Source organism: Equus asinus, chromosome 8 (assembly GCF_041296235.1).
Source record: "Equus asinus isolate D_3611 breed Donkey chromosome 8, EquAss-T2T_v2, whole genome shotgun sequence".
Lineage (NCBI taxonomy): Eukaryota > Metazoa > Chordata > Mammalia > Perissodactyla > Equidae > Equus > Equus asinus.
In genome coordinates, this window is record NC_091797.1 from 53131601 (window position 1) to 53154050 (window position 22450).

The 22450-nt window shown below is 45.1% G+C and overlaps 1 protein-coding gene across 4 annotated transcripts in view; it reads left to right on the forward strand.

Moving 5' to 3' along the window:
* Positions 1-426: 426 nt before the first annotated feature.
* ATXN1 (ataxin 1) overlaps positions 427-22450 on the forward strand; it is a 384106-nt gene continuing 362082 nt past the window's right edge. For 2 of the 4 annotated variants that reach the window (XM_070515602.1, XM_044773209.2), the window contains exons 1-3: positions 1836-1985; positions 9149-9198; positions 9900-10014. The gene's annotated coding sequence lies outside the window, so the exon portion shown is untranslated. Of the gene's footprint in view, positions 974-1835; positions 1986-3035; positions 3177-9148; positions 9199-9899; positions 10015-22450 lie in introns of those variants that run through there. The other 2 variants (XM_044773206.2, XM_014866391.3) reach the window with 2 other exon arrangements.

Sequence of the window (22450 nt, forward strand, 5' to 3'; positions counted from 1 at the left end):
CAGGCAGAGCCTTTTCAGGAAACTGATCTTAAACTGTCCACTAGAGGCTGTAAGGAGACCAACAATGTGACTTTCGTCCAACCTCGAGGTTTAGACTGTAGCAATCATTGATTTTTAAATGAAAAAAAAAAAAAAGTTGTAGAAAGGAGTAAGAGTGAATGAACAGTAGTAGTTCTATTTAAGTAGCCATGTACATGTGCATGGTATTTCAAAATGTGAGAAAAAAATCATTTCCGGGGCTCTACACCTTGCTAGTTAGTATGCTTATTTTTATTTCTGTAGCACGTTGGCTTGACAATAATACAGTTGTTTAAAAGCTGACACATTTCTCTTGGTGATTCTGTATCCTGCTTCAGTTGGTGACTAACCGTTAGGTCATAAGTAAACTCAGCCAAGGTTTCTTAAATACAGCTTACAGTCAATAGCGGTGGCTTCCAGAGAGAAACTTACGTGGAGGGATCACGTTTGCAGACGCTTGGTTCTAAGCACCTGAAGGAGGTCAAATGCTGCCCCGACACCTACTGGTCTTCCAGAATTATCTGCATTAAGGAGGACGCCGCACCGACCTCCCTTTAGCATGGATGTGCCTTCTCTTCCTCCAGGTGCCACACCTGTTGGCAAGGTGCACCCCTCCAAAGAAGATTCCTTCCCGGCAAGCTAACACCTGGCGGTGGTACACGCGGAGGGGGCCGGGTGGTGGGGTGTTGACAACCGCGCTTAAAAATCGAGTCCAGAGGAAGTTCTTCAGCGTGGATTCACGAGAACTGCCATTCGATGCTTGGTTTGCTTTCTCTATCTCCTACACTGGTTACCTCATTTCCGATTAAATTAATGATCCCGAATTAGCTGCAAGAGGAGTGCGCGGGTCGTCTACCAAGGCTGGAGCTGGGTAGTTCCAGACTCAACGCAGATTTCCGGACCTGCAGAGAAAAAAGGAGGGCAGGGAGGTCACCCGCTGTCGCAGGCAGGAAAGGTAAGGGTGCACGTGCAGTCGAGGGGGACCCTTAAAACTTTCCTGAGTTGCACGCAAAGGCAATCCCCGCGGCCCTGTGGTCTGGGTTCCGGAATGCCCAGGCTAAACCGGTTTGAGGGTTAACGTGCATGACGATCGGAGTCATCCCTCTTAAACGCTTCTCGGTGCGCCGAGGGCGAAGGGTATGTCAGGATCAGATCTGGCCCACCTCCCCTTCCCCTGGGGTATTTCATGGGCTCGGAGTTGAAGCCCGACACCCCTCGGAGAGTCCTCCAAGGTGCCTGAGTTGCACCCTGCTGTCGCTCTGTCCCCTCCAACTAGGTGCAGGGACCTGGGGAGGCGCGCGAGGACCGACTGGTCACCGCTAAAATTACCTCATCGCCTCAGCTCCCCGCCCCTTTCCCAAACCTGGAAGAACTGTCCCCTGCGGCCCGGGTCTCCCCTCCCGCCCTCCGCCCCCCGCCCCACCCCGATCGCAAGCGAGTCTTTGGGAAGCGCGCCCGCCTCCCCCGGGGCCGCCCAGCCCGGCGGCGCTCAGCGAAGGGTTAAGGGCGCGGGCCGGCCGCTGCGCCGTGCGCTCGCGGTGCTCCGAGCCGCTCGCCCCGCCGCCCGCCAGAGGGTGCCCCCCCGCCCCCAAGTCGGATCCTTGAGCTGCGGCGGCGGCAGCCAACTGCTCCATATTTGGCTTCTATTACACATTTACATACTGGAGCGAGCGAGCGAGCGAGAGAGCGCGAGAGAGCGCGAGGGAGGGAGGGAGGGAGCGAGGGAGGGCGGGCGGAGGGAGGAGGGAGGGGAGGGGAGCGGGGGGAGGAGGAGGAGGAGAGAGCAGAGTATACCGCAGACATCATTTCTACTACAGTGGCGGAGCCGTACAGGACCTGTTTCACTGCAGGGGGATCCAAAACAAGCCCCGTGGAGCAGCCGCCAGAGCTACAGCAGCCGCAAGACACTGTTTCTCTCCCTCTGCCCCCCCTTCCCCACGCAACCCCAGATCCATTTACACTTTACAGTAAGTGGCTATTTTTTTTCTCCTCTGATTCTTTCTCTCCCCCCTCCCCCAACCCCTTCTCCCCTTATTTAGATTAAAATCCCCCCCATCCCCGCTCTCCCGAGAGGGGCAAAAGCAACAGCCAGCAAACAAACCCCAAACCCCAATCGGCGGCACGAAAAACAGCTGGAAGAGGAGCGAAGGAAATCGACGCGTCGTGTTGTGTTGTGTGTGTATGTGTGCGTGTGTACATACAACCTTCCCCCGCTCCAGCCGCCCGAGCCGCCACCCCTGTTCTGGGCGCAGGGACGGCCGGCAGGGGGGCTGCCGGGGGCCGGGTGGGCGCCCGCTGGGCGAGGGGGCGCGCCCGGGCTGGGGGCGCGGGCGGGGACAGCGGCGGCGGCGGCGGCGGCTGCCGGTCCGGCGGAGAGTGCGGAGAGCCATGTCCTCCTCCCGTGAGGTGGCGTAGCGGGAGACGGCGGCGGCCGGGGGTCGCGCAGCCCCCTCCTCCCGCGGCCCCCTCCCTCCTCTCCCCAAAGAGGGCAGCGGGAGCGAGTGGGTCTGGAGGAGGGCTGGGCTTCCCCGCGGGTGGCCGCCTGGCCTCGGAGCCCCCGGGCGGGGGTCTCCCCGCGGAGGCCGGGGGCTTACGGCTGCGGACCAGGAGGGGTCTGCGCCGGCGGTCGGGCCGGGACTTTGCGCGCGGTGGGAGCGCTGGGGACGCGGAGGGGTGGGAGCGGGGGGCGCCGGTGTGCGGGTGCCGGGAGCGCGGCTGGAGTGGCGGTGGCGGCCCTGGCTGCCGCCACCGCCGCCCTGTTGGTACGGCCGCTTCCTGATCATGTGCAGCCGCCGTCGCCGCCCGGAGCCGGGCGCCCGCGAGCGCCCCAGCCCGGGCCGGCGCCCCCGCCAGCGCCCGCGGCAGGAGCAGAGGAGCCGCGGCAGGCGCTGCCCTGCCTGCGCCGGGAGTGAACGGCTGCGCGGCTGCTGGGAGGGTGAATGAAGCCAGGAGGAGGGGAAGGAGGCGGCGGCGGCGGCGCTGCGGGGATTGGGATGCGCCCTGGAGCCCCGCTGCTCGTTCACTCTGGGCCGTGCTGGAGACTCTGCCACTCCCGCGGCCGCCGCCGCCACCGCCGCCTCTTCCTACGTGGTTCCAGCGCTGCGCGCAGGCCGGTCCCGCAGGGGGCAGGGAAGGGGGCCGGACAGGCGGAGCGAGAGGTGAGGCGGCGGCGGAGCCCGGCGTGAGTGTGAGTGAGTGAACGCGTGTGCGTGTGTGTGTGTTTGTGTGCGCGTGGGGGAGGGGGGCGGCGAGGGCAGTCGCGATGGGGAGGGGGCCCTCTGGGGCCACTTGGCTGACTCCGCAGCGCCCCGACCCCTCCTCAGCCCCGCGCCCTCAGGCCGCCTTCCTAAACTCTGTGGCATGTGCTTTCATTTTATTTCAGACCACGTAGTGGGCTGACTGGAAGCGATGAAACAATTCAGGTTTTCTAGGGAGATTGAGCAAGAACCTTAGTGGGGGGTGGAAGAAGGGTGATGGTGGAGATCTGCCAGAAAACAACAACAAAAAAATCAGTTTCTAAGGTCTCTGGGGTTCGGTTCAAGCCCGTGGCTGCTCTGTTTTGTTTTGCTTTCTTAGTATATAATCCTGCAGATAAGAGGGTAATATAAATACTTTGGAAGATTGGGAAATTGCTGAAGAGTAGTAAGGGGGGAAAAAAAAGCCAGTCGGAAGCTGGTTATATAATGCGCGATGTGGCTAACGAGAACGGCAAGCTATTTTTATTTTGTTTACCGTATGCTGTGCAGTAGGGACTCCTCCAAACTGGTTCTGTCCCCGAAGAGATTCTTAGCTTCCCTGTGCGATCCACAGGATGCAATTAGCAAGATGAGAAGACCCTATTACACCCACAGAATAAAAACTAATGCCTTGGAGTGGCATGCTTCCTGCACATCCTGTGGTGCATGCACGAGAATGTGTGTATGCAAATAAGTTCTCCTTTGGCAAGCTAGTAGTCACATCTCAATGACATTTGTGTTTTATAATGCAGGGTATTCTTAATATTTAAACATCCTCGTTACATAGCGCACACGCAGTGGGTAGTTACCTCGTGGTTATTTTTAGGCATAGCGAGTTACTTTTTCAACAGTGTTAGCTAAGCCATTTCTGTTTGGGTTTCTGAGGAGCCCTGCAGTTCCTAGAAGCCCCTGGTAAGCCCACCCTCTGGTTTATTGGGTGGGTGAAGGTAGTTTGATACTTGAGCTTTTTTTGGAATGAAGCTTATGCCAGCGGGAGAAACAGAGGGAAGGATGGGAAAATCCTGCACATGAACTCTTGGAAAGGGATTGCACCATAGCGGCTAATGTTGTGGCATTTAATCTCCTCTGATTGCCCTCTAACTGTGCCTGCATCAGTCAATATTTTAGCGGCTCCACAGACAAATGGGCTTGAATGCCACCTTCCCCATAAAGCAGAGGTTGAAGGGCTTCCCTGAAGCTCCCGCCTGCCTGTCTTTCTCACCATGTAGCTACGTGTCAGTGGTGTAGGTTGTCGGTGCACTTACTCAAGCCCTGATCACTCATGTAATTAGATCAGGCTGCCATGGCAACAGACAGTGTTCCTCGTCCATTCAGGTGGGTTTGTCTTGTGCCTGGACTACTCCAAGTGTTTTATGCACAGTATTTGTGCTGCCCAAGCCAGACGAGAGAGACCTCACTATTTCACTTGCGTCTTCTTTCAGTCATCTGGACGGGAGATACTGAATGAGGCTTCCAGCTACTCAACTTTTGTAAAGGAGACCAACAAGCTGTTCTTACTGGGTGCAGTATGTAAATGCATCTCCCCAGACAGTGAAAGGAGCCTGACAGTCCTGCTGGTGTTTATTGTGAATAGATCAACAAGTATTTGGTACTTGTTAGAAACCTTTCAGAGCTTACCAAAGCAACATTTCTTTTGCAGGCTGGTGCCTTTGGCCTTGCAGGCACTTAACCCTTTCAAGTGGGAAAACACTGGTCCTTTAGAACCTAAGTTGCCAGTCTTCACGACTGGTTTTTTAAAAGAGTTTATTCAGTGGAAGGAACTTATTTGGGAAGGATATCTCCATTGTCATATTCTAAAACTTTACAGCCATCATAACAGAAAATGGTACTGACAATAGGTAGCCATTCTGAATGTTCTCATTCTCCATTTGGATCCGTTCGCCATCATCTTTACATCTGTGGTAGTAAGTTAAAAGGTTTTTGTCTCGAGTGAGAGAGGATATAGGCCTGTAGCTGGCAGACTGATAATGTGTGGTGCTTTTGCACAGTGAACAACTTGTACTCTATTTTGGGATATAATTTAATGAGCACTTAATAATTTAGAGAGCAGCATTCTCCTCTTTGCATTAGGGCGCCACCTTATTAAGCCTGCGAGGCAAAGAAAAATAATACTGTTGCAAAAAAAAGAGAAAGAAAAGTAGCTTTGGTTGTTGAAGCTTTGTATTGCTCTGTATTCCAGATAAGGGGGAGTATTTTGATAACCCTGATATTTGAAAGAAAAATAATGGAGAAGAATAATGTTTTGATTGAGTTGTGACTCTCCCAGTCGCTTTACAGTGTTACAGCCCCATAGCTAAACTGGTAAATCCTTTTTTCCCCCTGGGGCTAGGATTGAGAGAGCTGCTCAGTCTTCCTCACAGGGGTTTACAAGTTTCTACCGGTTAGTGAGTTTATGCGGTTGGTAACTTGATTGTGGCCTGTTCAGATGAAGTGTTGCTGTGGTTAAAGCAGGCTATTATTTCTAGTAGGTAAATAGATGGGAAGCAAGGATATCAAGTAAAGCACAGAAATTTACATTTTACGAAACTCCTTGGAGGTCCTGGATCACCTTTTGCAACATGCAGAAAATCGCTTTCCTTGCAGTAAAACGTGAACGTGTATTTTTGAGTGCACCAGATAGATTCATGCTAGAGTAAGTATGAAAAATGTACTTGATTGGGAACTGCGAAAGACAGTATTTTCCTCTCTGGATTTTGTTTTAAGAGGGTTTGGTAAACAGAAGTGATACTTCATCAGAAATATTATAACTCGGCTTCAGGGCCTTTGAATTGTCTTTTACTCTTAGAGAAAGATTCGAGAAAAACTCTTTACCGTTAGGTTAAATGTCAAACGTCTAGATGACCTTAGGTTTCAATGTACCTTACTCAGTTGTCTGGGAATCCTGGGAAAGGCCAGCCTTAAGAGATTATTAAAATATTAGTTTTCTATGACTCCTGTTTTTGTTGTCATTACAGAGTTCAAGGACTCACATTCCTCTTGTATAATGTGCCTTTATTTTTTTTCCATTCTGAAATGTCAAGTGGATTTTACTTTTGCGTTTACCTTGAATGACAGTTTTTGATGACAAACACGCTGTAACACTGGCTCATTTTGTTTCCTATTAGAAGTTAGTCCGTAAGCATATTTTACTAAAACCTTGAAACTTAGTGAAGGTAGGAGTGAATGTTAATCCTTTAAACTGTAGTTGTCTGAAATTAATACATAGTTTAGACTCTGAAAAGCTTCAATACTTGCATATGTAAACTGGCCTAGTACAGCAAGACAGTGTCATTTTCAGGGGAACATAGGTAACTTGATTTCCACTGCTTTATATTTTCGGAGTAACTCAATGATTTGAATGATTGACTTCTGTGAGAGAGGTGGATACGTGCAGCTTAACTGCTTCAGAGAACAGACTTCGTTCCGGTCATACTTCCAGGGTTATCAGAAGAAGGCCCCCCTTATTTTGTTAAAAGCGTTAAAAATAATAAATCATAGAAATCCTAAAAGAGTTAATAATTTTTGTTCTGGGGCATTACATACTCGACTGCCCTTTTTTTAAGAATGAACTTTATAGTCATCGATTATGCTGTTCAAAGTTTAGTTTCATTTAATTCAATTTAATAAGATGCTCGTTCAAAATTTCTTTGAGGTGATGTAATAATGAGTATACTGAATGTTAGTTTTAGAGAATATTTTTAAATATTAGCTGAAAATGTTGGAATTGGATCGAGGTTTTAAAATAGATATATGAATGCTTAAAATTACAGGAGTAATAAAAATATTTACGTAAATAAAATCTTTATTTGTGGAGGCAGTTTTAAAAAATGTTTTTCTTATTTTATAATTTATATATTTTTGTCTGCAGTGTAGTAATATATTTTATAATCCTTATAAATCTAAACTTTTCAGGCTAATGTATTATAAATGTTTGTACTACATATTACTGCCATCCCAAATGTACTAAAATACGTTTAGAACTATTACAGACAAAAAGCATATTTTCTTTCACGTATTTGATGTTAGCAGAAATGTTTCATTGATTTTTCTGTAACTTTTAATGCATCTCATTTGTGGAGTAATGAAAATGCAATGATAATTGCCATAATGTAAGCAAAAATTGTCTCCTATCTGAAAATGACTTTTCAGAAAATTCATTGTAGTGTAATCAGAATTTGAGACTTAAGGCGGCAGAGGTTCCCCTGATTGTCGTATTTGTATTCAGGCTGAGAGGGACTCTGCCCCACCCCCCTTAGGTGCTCTTTAGCATGACGTATTTCGAGGGAGTTATTTAGCAGAAGTTTTTAGTGATAATTGTCATAACTGCTAATCTATAAGCATTTCTGCTTCTAACATTCAAAGAAAATGTTTTTTTCTGTCTCTGTGTCTGGCAAATTTTCTTTTATTGCACCCCGGCTTTGTCCTCCTCGCCCTGAAGTCTTTATGTTATCTTCTGTTTGTATATTATTTATACATTATCTCCTCTTCCCTGACTGTCACATCAACGTTATTTAGGCCATCCTTCTTGGTAGTCTGCCACTGTTATTGCTATTGTGTTATGTTACTCTCCTGTGCTTTTAACATGAAATATTCCGTTTTTAGTGTATATATTGTATAAAACATTCTATAGGTTATTCTCTTGTATATTGTTTGTATGTTTTTGCAACGAATCCACTCTGCCTTGCTTTTATTCTTGTGTTTGGAATACAGCAAGTTAGGTTAACTATCTTATGCTAATGGGTGTAGCAACACAAATACTTTTGAAATAAGTAGGCATACCGATGCGAGAGTAAATTAATGTTTTACAGCATTTGCATCATGTTTGACTGTTCTCTGCACGTCAGCAGAATAGGAGGAGACTGTAATTTGGACTCTGTAAAACCTTATCTGCCAGGTGATATGTCAATACGATTGTGTGCTCGCACACGTTGATATACAAGCAAACACTGCCTCAACTGTTAGCTCATAAAGCCAGCGCTGTCTGCAAATCCATGGTACCTGCACCTTGTTTGAAAATGATTATCAAGTATTTTGATGCTTCATTTGAGATATTATTAGATAAAATCAACACCCCCCCCCACCCCCTTAAAACAAGTACTATGTAAAAGTAAATAGAATTTTGTGAGCTTCTGTTTAACTTGGCCGCTATGTGTATTTGTAACTCAACAAGCTTCTTAGTGGCGGGATGGTGTCTTCTAAGGACTTCAGAGACATTACAGTCTAGAACAGCTTACCTTCTTTCTCTGTACTCACAGTTTGCGTGTGGGAAGCCAAGGACTAGAGAACTTACTTCTTTTGTATGTCAGTCATAGGCGTGCAAGAGATGCTTAAACAAATACTTGGTGAATGAATTAGTTAGAAGTAAGAATACTTTGGCTACTATTCATTACTTTGAAAAGTGTTGGAAAGCAATCGAAATTATTTTCCTTTCCAGCTGGGCTGTGCTCTTAAAAATAGTGAGTGTGTATGGATGAAAATAATCATGACTACTGAGATGTGTTGCCGTGTACCCAAGGATAATTGGCTCACTTACCTGTTTACAGATTATTCACATTGGAGATCATATTCATTGCTCCAGAATAGTTTCTTTCTGACACTCAGTATAATCCTGGGCCTTCTGCTTCCTACTGTTACCTGGCGTGGGTTTAGGAAACCCAAGCTAAATTTAAAATCAGCCTAAACAAATATGCAGATCAGCTCCAGTAATCAAAGACTGAAAATCAGTCCAGCAATGACTAGTTTGGGGATTATTTTATAATGACTGTGCTCCTGATTCTTTCTGTTTCATGTGGAAAATTGGGAACTACCAGGATTTAGAAATATTATTTTAATAGCTAGGGCTAAAAACTATGTTAGCCGATCAAGTCCTCAACTTCTTCCATTTCTATGCATAGGTCTTTACCTCACAAAAACTACTACAAGCACCAAGCTTCCTGATGGAAAGGTATATGGAAGATTCATTCATTCTTTCTTTCATTCGTCCATTCACACCTTCACTCATTCATCATACAGTGGATAATTTCTACTTAACCATGTGCAAGGCATTGTGACAAAATGCAAACGAAGTAGCCATCCGTTCAATGATAAAATAATTGAAAGATTAGTGGAAAGTCTAGTGAATACATGCATACTTTTGAAATTTTTTCTGCATTTGATACTTTTTTCTATCCCATTACACTGGTCTGCTAGTAACTGTGCTGTTTCATGATTGTCCCTCAAGTTGCATGTTGATAGTAATATATGCCACAGTAAAATTAGATTTTGGCTCAATTACTATTCAATCCATGCCCATTTTCACCTGATAGTCCTGTGATTACCAGCATGTGTTTATCAGATGGTTGGTTAGAATCATTAGAGAAAAGAACGACAGTAGCTGGCTCAAGTGGGGAGACCAAGCTCTTCATTTGATTGAAGGGGTGACCTTTTTGTGTGTTGGCCTCCCTCTGAGCCCAGCTGGATAAAACCAGGCCTGCCTTTGTAGCTGGCTGGTATCTGTGTAATTCTCATAAAACAAGATGCAAAATTTGATGTTCTTCAAGTTTAGATTTCAGTGCATAAACACTTTCAGGTGGAATTATTTTTAAAAGCAATTCGTTCTGTTTTTCATTTTGAATTTCTTCTCCTGCCCTCCCTGGACCCTTGCAGGAGCATCGTGCAGCAAGTCATCAGGGTGGTCCCTTCAAGCTGCAGATTTGTGTGTCATCCTTGTACCACAGTCTCCTCCTCTACGGCCACTACAGGGAAGTCCATCACATATCAGGTGAGTTTTGCAGTGTTCACTAGTTTCCATCTGAGGCTAGAGGCTGACCTGGGAAAATCGCCTACGAGCCATACGTTAGCAGTTTGTGAACTGTTTAATATCATTGTCTTTGCAAACTCTATTGTGTGGAAAACTGCGACATTGCCCAGAGAGGTTTTTGAAAACTTGGACGCGGGTGTCTCTCTTTTTGGTTTAATTTCTTTGGTTCATCAAGAAGTCTCCATTTGACTTTGTGATCATGAATTATTGTGTGTTGGGCCTGAGCCTGATCCTTTAATCGTCACCTTTACTAAATGCGATGAGAATGTTTTTGCTACCACACAGTTATCTTAAGTCCCAGCTTTCATGTTTTAGGTTATTGTTGTAGTATGACACATGTGTCGGGAGACAGAGGCCTGTTTGTTCAGTGGCAACCAGTATTTGTTGAATCTTGAATTGCTTTGTGTCTGGTTGGATTTTACAACTTCCTGATTTCTTCATGTACAGTAAGTTTTTCTGGCCTGGAGAGTCATGCAGGCACAGGGTGTATGCAGGGTTGATGACTCATGCTTCTTTGTTGAAGAGAGGACAAGAGGATACTGCCTAACTGAAGTCGGGAGAAATAGAAATTAGATAAAAGTTGGGGCAGTCAGGGTTTGGGAACACTGGTGTACGCAACCAAAGGAGATCGTGAAATAGATCCCCTCTTTTTATTTGTCTTGGGAGTCGTTCTGCCCCAAGCTGTGGAAAGAGACTTGTTCAGAGGTTCCTAAGGCTAGCAGGGCCCCAGAATCACCGGGAGAGGGTAAAGAAAGAGAAAAGAATTTGGGGCTCCACCCTAGACCTACTGAATCAAAATGAACCTTCATGGTCTCTTGGAACCATACTGATGCTCCACATCCGGGCAGCTCTTCCCAAGTCCTGTTTTATTTCCTTACTTGGTGAGATGCACAGTCCACTTTTATCAAATCTCACATACAAAAATCTGGATTTTGAACTAATTTGTTAAGAAGTAGATATTTGCTTTACCAAAATGTTCATTTTAAACGTGATTCACCAGATTTCTTTAAATAAAGAGCTGCCTCTTCACACCCAAGATACAGTGTTTAAGTTATATGTAAATCTTGTGTCATCGAGATAAGGGCATGGGGTTGTGGAACCAGCCTGTCTGGATTTAAAATCTAAAGCTACCTCTGTGACCTTGGGCAATCCTATAACCTTCCTATGCCTCAGTTTCTTCATGTGTAAGATGGAGATGATATTAGAACTTTCTCCCAGGGCTGCTGGGAGGATGGACTGGAATCATACACATACACTGGACAGTGCCTGGCCTGTGGTCTGTGATCCATGGACATAAGCTATCACTGTGATCATGAAAGTTATCTCTTGACAGGGTAATTGTAGTGTTCTTGTTTTGTGATGGTTGCTCCTGGACCATACACAACTTGGAGCAAGTAAATATACCCGTACCTTGGTCTTTGGACCAACTCTGTAGACATCTGCCGCTCTACAGAGCAAATGAGCCTTTTATTTACTTTTCTGCATTTTGGGTTCGTCCTGCTCTCTTACTGAGATAGGATGCATATGTGTTGTTTTTATGTTGTTGTAAGATGGGAACCGATGAGGTGCATGCATAAATGAGGTTATTGGTGGTCTGAGTCAAAACAAAAACCTGAATGATGAGGGTACTGTGCCTCAGAAACGGTAGTCAGGAAAGTCCTATGTGGAATGAGGCAGGAGGTTATCACAAACATTGTATCTTTGTGAAATACGGGACTGCATCCTTTGCATTTTATTGGCTTTGGGTTAGGGAGGTGTTCTTTAGAAGAAAATAGAGTAACTCCAGAGTTACATGCAAAAGTAAACCTCTTCAGGTCTACAAGCGTCAGGTGAATGGAAAGGACTGCCATCTCTTATTGCTACTTTATCTTTTAGGGGTGTTATCCATTTTAACAGTTAGATGCTTCGCAGAAAATCCTCAAATTTATGTTTTGGGGAAAGTAGTTTAATTGACTATGTGGTTAATATACATGCAGATTTTTTTTAACCTGTGATGTTTAAGAGAATCATTTGTTAGAACAGAAATATATCAAGAATTTTGTTGTGAAAAAACAGGCCGTAAGAAGTCATGTCTTTAGGGGCCAGCCCAGTGGCATACTGGTTAAGTTTGCGTGCTTCGCATCGGCAGCCCAGGGTTTGCGGGTTCGGATCCTGGGCGTGGACCTACACACCTCTCATAAAGCCATGCTGAGATAGCATCCCACATACAAAATAGAGGAAGATTGGCACAGATGTTAGTTCAGGGCCAATCTTCCTTACCAAAAAACAGAAGTCATATCTCTTGGGCAATATGTGTAGCTTATTGAGAAGAGGTCTAGATTTTTATAGTATATTAAGCAAGTCTGAGTGTCTTGTAAGTACGTATATTACTGACAAAGTAGTGCGGAGTCACCTTGAATTTTAAGCAGCTGATATTTTCTATGATTGCACTTAAAGGAAGCTTATAGCATTATCTAAACATTTGGCATAAATAATGGCCTCGTTACAGTCCTCACAATTGATACCTAAATGTGGGCAGAGAAACAGTGTCATTCATATTGTACTCTGTTATATTCATTAAGGTTTTTTATTTTTAAATTAAAACCTAAATTACAATTATTTCTGGTTCTACTTATTTTATAAATATGACTCAGCTATAGCAAATTATGACCTAACTTATTCACAAGTGCTGTCTGTGTAAAGAAATGATTCATTCATTTATTCACTATGTATTTTTTAAACTACTACCACAGTACTATGGGAATTGAAAGTGAGTAAGTGCTACCAGAAGGAGGTTATATTCATCACGGACAGGTGGGGGAAAGAAGAGGTGCTCTGAAATAACCAATGGAAAGCAGAAGGGGGTAGGTTGTACTTACTGGGGCAAGTTCTAGCACAGAAGGAATTCCGAAGAATGATGCTGAGTAGGATGCTGAGAAAAGACTTGGAGGGGGAGGGATCATTTGAGTTGAACGCTGAAGGCTGGTTAGCATTTCTGTGGAAAGAGATGGATAGAGCGGGAGGAAGACTATTCAAGTGGCTGAGACGTGGCAAGGAAGTGCACGGTATGTAGCCGGTGAGGCCGTTTCGGCTGAAGCGCAGGTGCGGTGGACATCTGAGTTGCTGGAGTCTGGCAGACAGTAGAGAGTGTGGGAATAAAATTGCTGAGAGGTCAGGTCTGGAGATAGATTTGGAGGAATGATGGGCATGAAAATGGTCTTAGAAATGGGGAGTTGGGTTCTTGTGCCTGGCAGAAAGTTTGACAGGCAGGAGGAGGTGACTGTATTTCAGCGATGATGTCAGCTCGCATAGAGCATGTAGAGAGAAGGTAATGCAGTGGAGGCAGCGGAGAGGAGCTGGGACGTTGGTGTGGCACAGCCTTTGGATGCTCCTCTTTAAGACCCGGAGTGAAGGGAGGGCTGGTGGAGAAGCTGGGATGATGCATGGGTGGGTGAAAGGGGTCTTCCCTACGTGCTCAGGCATCTTGGAAACTCCGTGCTGAACTTCAGCTCAATGAAATCTTGTTGAAACCTTTATTCCTTTAAGACCTGTAAAAAAATAGAAACTTGAGCTAATTTTAGCTAAATCTAATATGTGTGTGTGTGAAAATGAATGCTGCTTTTGAAATTCAGTGCATGCAGGATCTCTTTTCATTTAAACAAATGATCCCTCTATTTTCCTCTAAACAGTTTTATTAAGAAGATTTTCAGTGAAGCCCAGCACATATTAACAACAATTTCAGCGTTTCCTTTGATCTTTTCCACTGCTGATTTATTCTGCTCACGTGATGTGCGTAAATCACATTGTGCCGTCTACTTGACTCTGGAGCAGTTGTTCATTTGTGGCAATTCATTCACTGTACTTTGATAAATCACATTAATATCCTTGTGTTTTGTAACTTTAGAGGCTTCACGTGTACTCTTTGAAATGTGACGTGTGTGTGTGTGTATCCAGCTATTAGCCACAGCTTTCTGAACAATTTGGCTTCCCATTTATACATTATAGAAAATAAAGTGGTATAGAATTTGTGAGCCTTGGCTCTGGGGAGAAAGGTCCTAAGACTATATAGCTCAAAGTGAAGCGGAGGGCTGGAAGTTAACCTGGTTACATTGCTGTTATCGGGCAGTCTGTTTTAATATAATTAGAGAAAATTTGAGGATAATTTAAGGGCTTTTTGCTTATTTTTTTTCCTGCATTATTTAGATGGGCTGTCTGTATTCCCCAAAATGGCCCAGGATGAGGGCGTGACTTACCTGCCTTTCCTAAAAGATGAGAAGTTTAGGACAGGAGTGATAGGGATGGAGAAGAGAGCTCCAGTGGGGCAGATCACTCTGTCTGCAGACATTTAATCAAGATCTAATGTGTGAGGGGCATTGTGCCAGCTAGGCCCTAAAAGAAATAGAGAGGGGCCGGCCGGGTGGCGCAGCACTGAAGTTCCCACATTCCACTTTGGCAGCCCAGGGTTCGCTGGTTCAGATCCCAGGTGCAGACCTACACACGGCTTGTCGAGCCATGCTGTGGTAGGCATCCCACATATAAGGTAGAGGAAGATGGGCACGGATGTTAGCTCAGGGCCAGTCTACCTCAGCAGAAAGAGGATTGGCAGCTGATGTTAGCTCAGGGCTAATCTTCCTCAAAAAAAAAAAAAAGAAATATAGAGATGGTCATTGGTTGATACTTTCTTTCTCATTTAAGCCTCACTGCAGTCCTCTGAGGTAGACACTATTATTAGCTCCATTTCACAGATGGGAAACTGAGACACAGAGAAGATACGGAACTTGCTCAGGGTTGCCCAGCTGTTAAGTGGTAGAGTCATGCTTGGACCTCAGCCTGTACTCTTAACTGCTGCTGTGCATTTTCTCTCAAGCCCTGAGCCGTGTCCTTAAGAAGCTTACAGTGGAGTCCAGAGGCCACGCGAGCCCAGGAGTAATATTTAAAGAACCGTAACAGAGGTGCAGATACTCTCAGAGGTCAGGCTCAGAGAAGGGATCATGGGCGATGAGTCTTCCTGCGTGATGCTCGCCTGTCTGTCCAGAGTCCCATACAGGCTGTCTTTGTGGTGTTTTCTTCCTTCCTTTCACGCTTCCTCATACCTGCTTGAGATTCCTGTGCACTTTCAGTAATTATTAATGGAAGAAAATGATGACGGCAGCAGTATGCTTATCTGTGTTTCAGGGATTGGCTTAAGTTGGGCTCCAAAAGTTGTTGGACATCAGGCGTCCCAGGGAGGTGATGAACTTTTGACTCTTCAGAGAGCTTCACTGGGTCATTGCTTAGCTTGCAAGATTTGGCAGATAGGAGCTATTTATCTCTCCAGTTTGTAGGTGGTGGGGTAGCCCTGGCGGCCACCCTGTGAACAAAATGTGCCGTGAAAGGAGGTCACACTTGAGCCAAAGTGGCCACCAGAAAGCTCAGATCTCGTATCCCCTCCCGTCCCTGACCCTCCTTGTCTCTCCTGTTCTGTCCTTCACTGGCCCAGTGGATGAATGTTAATGAATCTCGTGCCAAACTGATGGAAAAGAAAGATCGTTTTTCTCTTAGTCTGCTTCCAGAAGGCCAGTTTGTCTTTCTAATGTTGAATGAAAATTCCCAAGGATTTTTTTTTAATGTCTTCAGAAGCAAGTCTCTCACTTTACAGGCACACGGAACAGAAGAGGACTTGCAGGATTTACGCTTGGCGCGCCAGCCTGGCTGGCCCAGCCTCCATCCCAGCTGTAATCATATGTGATGCATTTTTATTTACAGATTAGGAGGCTCTGACGCTGACATATGACTAACCGAGAAGCTCCTCCCCACAACAGTTGTATGTCATCTGCTTCAGAGAACTAATTGCTTGGCAATTCCCCTTTGGTAATTCCCTCTTTATTTTCTGATGAGTTACTTAACAGTGATGGGCTTGTTGAGCCGAGCGTTGAGTTTAATGTGTGCTCCAGAAACACCACTGTAGGCCTGGGGGATATGTTTTTCGAATTCTGTTTAGCTTTACTGAAGGAACACTGAAACCATTATATGGCCTGTTAATATTTCACTCACTACGAGGTTAAACACTGAACGGTGTGCAATTTTCCGAAAGAAATCAAAACCGGGCTTCGTTTTTAAAGGTGCCCCTGTGCATTTGAAAATTATTAAGGAGGAATTTAATATGTATCCAGTGTTCAATGCTTTTTTAAAAATTCAATTTGAAGTGGAAGAGCTCTCTGGGATTCTGCAGAGTGAGTGTGGGATGGGGGAAAGCAGTTGCAATGGGAGTCTGGAAACTGAGTTATCTGTTTCTTGCCCTGCTGCGGGGTGACTTGGGCTGCTCACTCTATCTTGCTGGGCCTCAGTTTCCCCATCTTCAAAAAAATGGAGAAACGATCATTGAAAGAAATGATCTCTCAGGCCCCTTCGGTCTAACCCTGTCCAGGTCTGTGAATAGATTTTATTGTAATTCTTCCTCCCAGCCTCCCGCAAGACCTTTGCTCTGTCAAACATCATTTGCTCTTGTTTGACTTTGTTAGGTTTTGTATTTAATTAGAATTTACGTTTTTAGCTATTATTGTGTCATTATTTATAGAGTAAGTCTTAAGTGGTGCCTAAAATCATTCATTACCCCATCTATATTAGTTTCATACCTTAATACTTCCTCTGCTCCTTTTTACTGTCCTTGCTACCATGCCCCAAACAACATCCACTTCTGGAGTCGATGCGTTGTCACTGGAAAGGATCTTTCAGCTAATGATCGTGGAATTGTTTTCTGCGAGGAGGGCGCAGAAGCGCTGCTCTCCTTTGCTGTTAGTATCGAGGGTCATATTCTGCTTTTAATTTGCAAGTAGAAATTCTTTTGATGTCATTTGGTTTTATCTGCAGGTACAGATTTGAGTCGCGAGGTAATTCCTTTTCTCCTCTGCATCAGCTTCTCCACTTACTGTGTCTGCAGCATTAGCTCGTCTCATTGGTTAATGTATAAGTAGTTCACACTGATGTCTCTTGATTCATTGCAATTTGAATAGTTTCTTTAGGTAACTAGTGCGAACAGAAGAGGTGACGTTTAGGAGTGTTTTGCCTTCTTTGGCTTGTTTTATAGGCAGAGAGGAAGGGAAGAGGCAGCACTTACAGTGGTTGAGAGTGAGGGCCTTGAAGACAGGGAGATGGAGATCGCGAGTCTGGCTCTGGCTCCTTAGGTGTGTGACCCAGGCCACCTTTCTTAAATCGGTGATCCTCAGTTTCTTCATCTGTAAAATGGGATGATGGCAACACCTATCTTTCAAGGTTGTTGGGAGGGTCAAATGACTATTCACTATATCTTGCATATGATAAGATCTCAATACATAATAAATAAAAAAGAAACAAGGGCAAGGCATAGTGTTCAAGAGGTGGGAAGAAAAGAGCGAAGGAAAGCGCTGTGCCTTTGGGGTACTCAGGGTAGGAGGAGCCTCTCAGAGCCCTTGTGGGCAGAGTTTGAATCCCAAATGAACCTGTGAAACTTGGGAAGGCCTAGACTCCCTCCATGGTTCTGGGCATGACATTCTCCGCAGGTTGATCCGCTCCACAGGAGACAGTGTTCCCTACTCCATGATTGATAGAAATATTACATTGCAGACATCTGGTACCTGTCCGTTAAAACAATAAAAAAAAACCAGTAAAAGCAAAAGTCCCCTTTGATTCCACCATCCCAGTGCATAAATCATAGTCACTTTTATGTGTCATCTTCTGGTTCTTGACAGTTTAACATAGGTCTTTTTTTAGCTTTGCTTTTTCCATTTAGCATAAACATTCTTGTTTGCAACCTAGACTTTACAATTATCATTTGCAAGGATTATATAATATTCCATCAAGTTGTTTTATCCTAATTTAAGTTTTGTATTATATGTGGATATTTGAGTTGTGTCTAATTGTTGAATATTATAAAGCTGTGGTGAACATCTTTGTATACTAAATGTTTAATTAGGATACAGTCACATCAGAAGGCATGTTGCTCCCATAGAGGGGCCTTGCTCCAAATTGCTTTCTAAAAGGCCTGTGCTAATTTATATTGTTACTAATGATGTATAGATGTGTTTTGCTTCAGCCTGATTAATAGTGGGACTTACTATTTTTTGGCTAATTTAATAGCCTTCTTGGTTTTAAAATTTGCATTCCTTTGATCCCACTCAGAGATAGAACAATTTCCATATATGTTTATTTACTAATTTTCTTTTACACAATTAGCAAATGAGAGTCTTGCTATTTTCTCATTTATGTGTATGAGCTCTTTACGTGTTCTAGATATTGATTTTTTTTAAGTCATATTTGCTGCAACTGTTTACGCAGTCTGCTTTCTTTTTATTTTGATTATGTTACTTTTTGTTGTGTGAAAGTTCAAGTTTTTATATGATCTGTCTCTCTTTTCTTCTGTGATCGTACTCAGGGCCAACCTGGAAGGAAGAAGAGAGATTACTGAGCTCACATCCTGCACCAGGCTGGCCGACAGCTCGGCTTTGCTGGGAATAGTTGTCGTTCTCATCTGCCCACGGCTCCCCGTGGGAACTGTTCCCTGTTGAAACCCTAGTGCTTTCTCCTGCCAAGGGCCCCCTTTCCTCTTCTCCTCCCACCTGCTCTTCACTCCTTGACCTTTATCCACCCTGGGCCAGTTTCCTAGCAGTCAGGTCTCCTCTGCCCGCCTTTGGGGTTCCCTGCCCTTTGCTGCTGACCCATGTTTCTCTCGGGGAGCCCTGCCATGGGAACCGCGCTGGAGGCCTGGCAGCCTCCCCCACTTGGGCCTGGAGAGATCAGTCAGGAGTTTGAGGCCTGGTGAAGTCGCACCGTTATCCAAGGATCCTGGGTTGGGGTCTTCACACCTTCCCCTCCTTTAGTCCTCCAGGCCACCCTGCTGCAGAATGGGCTCCTTGGGTATGATTTCATCCTTGTTGGACTAGAGAGGCAGGCTGCTGCCCTGCTTCCTTCCTGTTGCAGCTGTTCCCTGGAGAGAGCTCTCTGGGTAGGAGGTTGGGAGCAGTTTCCTAGTTATTGGGCTTTGGGAAAGTCTAGTCTCAAGGTCTAAACGTGAGATCGTGGCTCCGCTGGGCTGGGGTGGCTTGGGATGTGCTGTCCCTCCTGAAGGGCCTCTCGAGATGCACTCTTGTTCTGGTCCAACCAATTTTCCTTTCTTTTTTTTTGAGGAAGATTAGCCCTGAGCTAACATCTGCTGCCAATCCTCCTCTTTTTGCTGAGGAAGACTGGCCCTGAGCTAACATCCGTGCCCATCTTCCTCTACTTTATATGTGGGATGCCTACCACAGCATGGCTCGACAAGCGGGTGCGTAGGTCTGCACTTGGGATCCGAACCAGCAAATCCCTGGCCACCAAAGCAGACAGTGTGAACTTAACCGCTGCGCCACCAGGCCGCCCCCCCCCCCCCATTTTCCTTTCTGAAGCCTAAATGGACATTTCTTACCTTTAGAAATCTGTTCGAATTGCTGTTTTCCTTCACCCCTCTTCCCTGTTGTTTTATGACTCTCGGGATAAAGTCCAGAATCCTTGACCTGGCTCAGCAGGTCTTGGGGACCTTGCTTATCTCTGGGGCCCTATCACTCATTCATTGTCCCCTTCTTTCTCACTTTAGTCTTAGCATTTCCTCCTTGGAAGTGCCTTGCTTTCTCTTATATTCCAGCTTTTAGTCCTGCTGCTCCCCTTCCTTGTCCAATGCCCCCCTCATCTGTCTGGCTAACTTTCGTTCCTTCTTAAAGTCTCAGCTTAAAGTCCTTTCTCAAGGAGCCTGGGTCTAGGTTATGTGCTGCCTGTTTGGGACTCCCAGAGCACCCTGTGCTTCCCAGCACTTTGTGGCTCCTTTTCCCAGCTCAGTGACAGCAAGGACTCTTTTATTTTCCTTCCATTTTTGGCATTTGGCATCTAGTAGGCCTGCAATAAATATGGTCGTTTCCCCTACAATGTGAATTTTTATGATACAAATTGGATGTGATTGCATCGCTTAATATAGCCCGTGACATGCATCATTGTGGTCTGGAACCAGCATTTGGCCTGGTGGAGCACAGTGGTGGAAAAGCTATGGCGTCTGTTTGTTTGAGTAGCTTTGTGCCTCACAACAATGGGTGATAGAGATGACAAAAATATGTAAGAAGGCCGTGTTAAGGAGAAAGAAAAGATAAAGAAAGGCCCAGTGATGAATTTTCCAAAACAAAAGCTATGTGGAATAGGATGCTGGATTTGGTCAGTGATATTTAATTTTTATAGTACTATGCTTGTAACCACACAAAACACTATTATTATTGAAATTCAACGTAGGAAAAACTTGCTTTGTTTTTGAATGCCTAAAACTGTCTTTCTTCATATTGAAAAAGTTCCTACTGGACTTTGGTTACATGAGGATTCTTAGAAACACAGCTGTTATGTGGATTGAATGATGAATTTGAGATTCACTTGCCTAACATCTGTTCTCTGGCCTTGATCAGTCTCCCTTAAGCGCTCTTGCAAGCTCGCGCTCCAACTCAGGTTAAAGTTCTAGTAAAATAGTTATCCCAAGGAGATTGTTTTATCTGGAAGAGATTAGTTCTGGAGTGCCAGGAAGCAAGGTTGGTCAAGTTGAGGTGAAGGCACTGCATCGACAGAGGAACCCTGAAACCCTCTTCTGGGCAACCTGCCCATGAGGAATGGGACTGATGGGGTGGGCGGGCACTCTGACCATGGTGTCTGGGCCCCTTTGTGTTGACTGGCCAGGTGGCCATCCATCTCTTTCTTGCATGTGAGTTGGTCTAGAAGTTACCATGTTGGTGGTAGGTGAGGACACCTTTTCCAGGTAGAGGGGTGTCCATTTGTGGTCCTTGACTATATGCTCCTGATAGAATATGGAAAAGGGGAGCCTGGCATTAGCAACTGAGGCCTGGGCCCTTTGTCCGCTGCAGTGCCCCCACAGGGGGCATGCCCCAAAGCCTTTTCTACCTTGCTCTGTTCTGGCAGGTTCCAGGTGGGGGCAGCAAGGTCTTTGGGTGAATTTTGTTTTGATGACTCTTTCCCTTTTCAGTGCTCCATTTCCAGTTCCCCTCTGCAGCTGCCTCGGTCACTGCAAACTGGACCACTGAGAAGTATGGCCCCAAGTTGTGGATTTTTTTTTAGAGATGAGCTTTATATAAGGAGTTGGGAAAACAGTGTTTCCCTTTGATTGCTGATCTGACACTTCCCATAAGATTAGCAGTTCTTTTTTTCTTTTATAAGTGGTCATAGGCCCATGAGACAAGTTTATCTATTACTTTATTAGCAGGAGAAAAGATGATCTGGTTGTTTATTTAAAAGTCTCCTTCCATAAAACCTTGCTTTCTCTTGAGTTTGAAGGAAATTTGGTGATAACATCTAAACCCAAATTTTGGTGTTTTCTTTTGGCTTTCCTGTTCTGTTGAAGCCTCCGTAACCCTTTGTACCTTTTTCTACTTTTCAGAAGGAACACGTCGTATTTTTTTGCCATCTCAGTGTCATCCAATTGAACAGTACTATTTTAACAATCTGTGTAAACAGATACAAGAGGAGGAAGCCTACTTTCTGTTTTTCCCCTCCCGGCAAGCTTTAGATCCATTTCAGTCATGCTAGAGATTAGAAGAGGCCAATGTGAGTAAGAAGCAATGTTAAAATGAAGAAAAATATTTTTGAGTGTGACCTTGAAACATGGGTCTTACCAGTAGTAGTCTATGAGCCTTCTCCAAACAAAACTCTGGAAGTCACAGTTCATATCATCTTTAAGTCCTGGAGAGAGGGTTGTTAATCTATGGAAATGAACAAACACGAGCTGTTTGCTCTTCTGCTGTGCAGAGAACATTTGGTGACTTGACTAATCTCAGAGTTTCTGTCTCTTAACTGGTGCACTTTTTACTCTTTGCTCTGAAGTCTCAGGAAGCGATTTCCTTAAAAAAAAAAAAGGCCTTTTTTTTTTTAACTTTCCCATTTTAAATGTGCAGGCTCTTCAAAGACTTCAGTGGGATGAAAGTTCTGTGTTTTCCTGTTTCTTGTGTAGCACTAGTCAAAACTACCCTTTTCTCTTGGGGGTGTTTTGCAGTCTGAGCCTCTGATTTAGTAAATGCAGCCTTAAAAACCACAGTCATCCAGATCATGTGCCGTGGCTGGTGTGTCATGGTCTACCTCAGCTGATAATAGCACATCCCAGAATTCAGAGTGCCTTGGATAAATCGTTTCTCTGTCTAGTCATGACTCCTTGAGCAGAGAGTATCCTGCTCATTTTCTAGAACCTAAGAGGCTGACTGATTGGTTAGCTTCCAGTGGCTCGGACACATGCGTCCTGTGCTGTAACCCTGGTTTTCTGACCTGCAGTTCAGCTCTCTTCTCCATCGCCAAGATATCCCAGCACTGTGCAGTCTGAAAAGACACGACTTTGCTTATTTGAAGTGGCGCAATTTTGAAGCTAGAAAGGCGAGGAAACGGAGGAGTCCAGCCC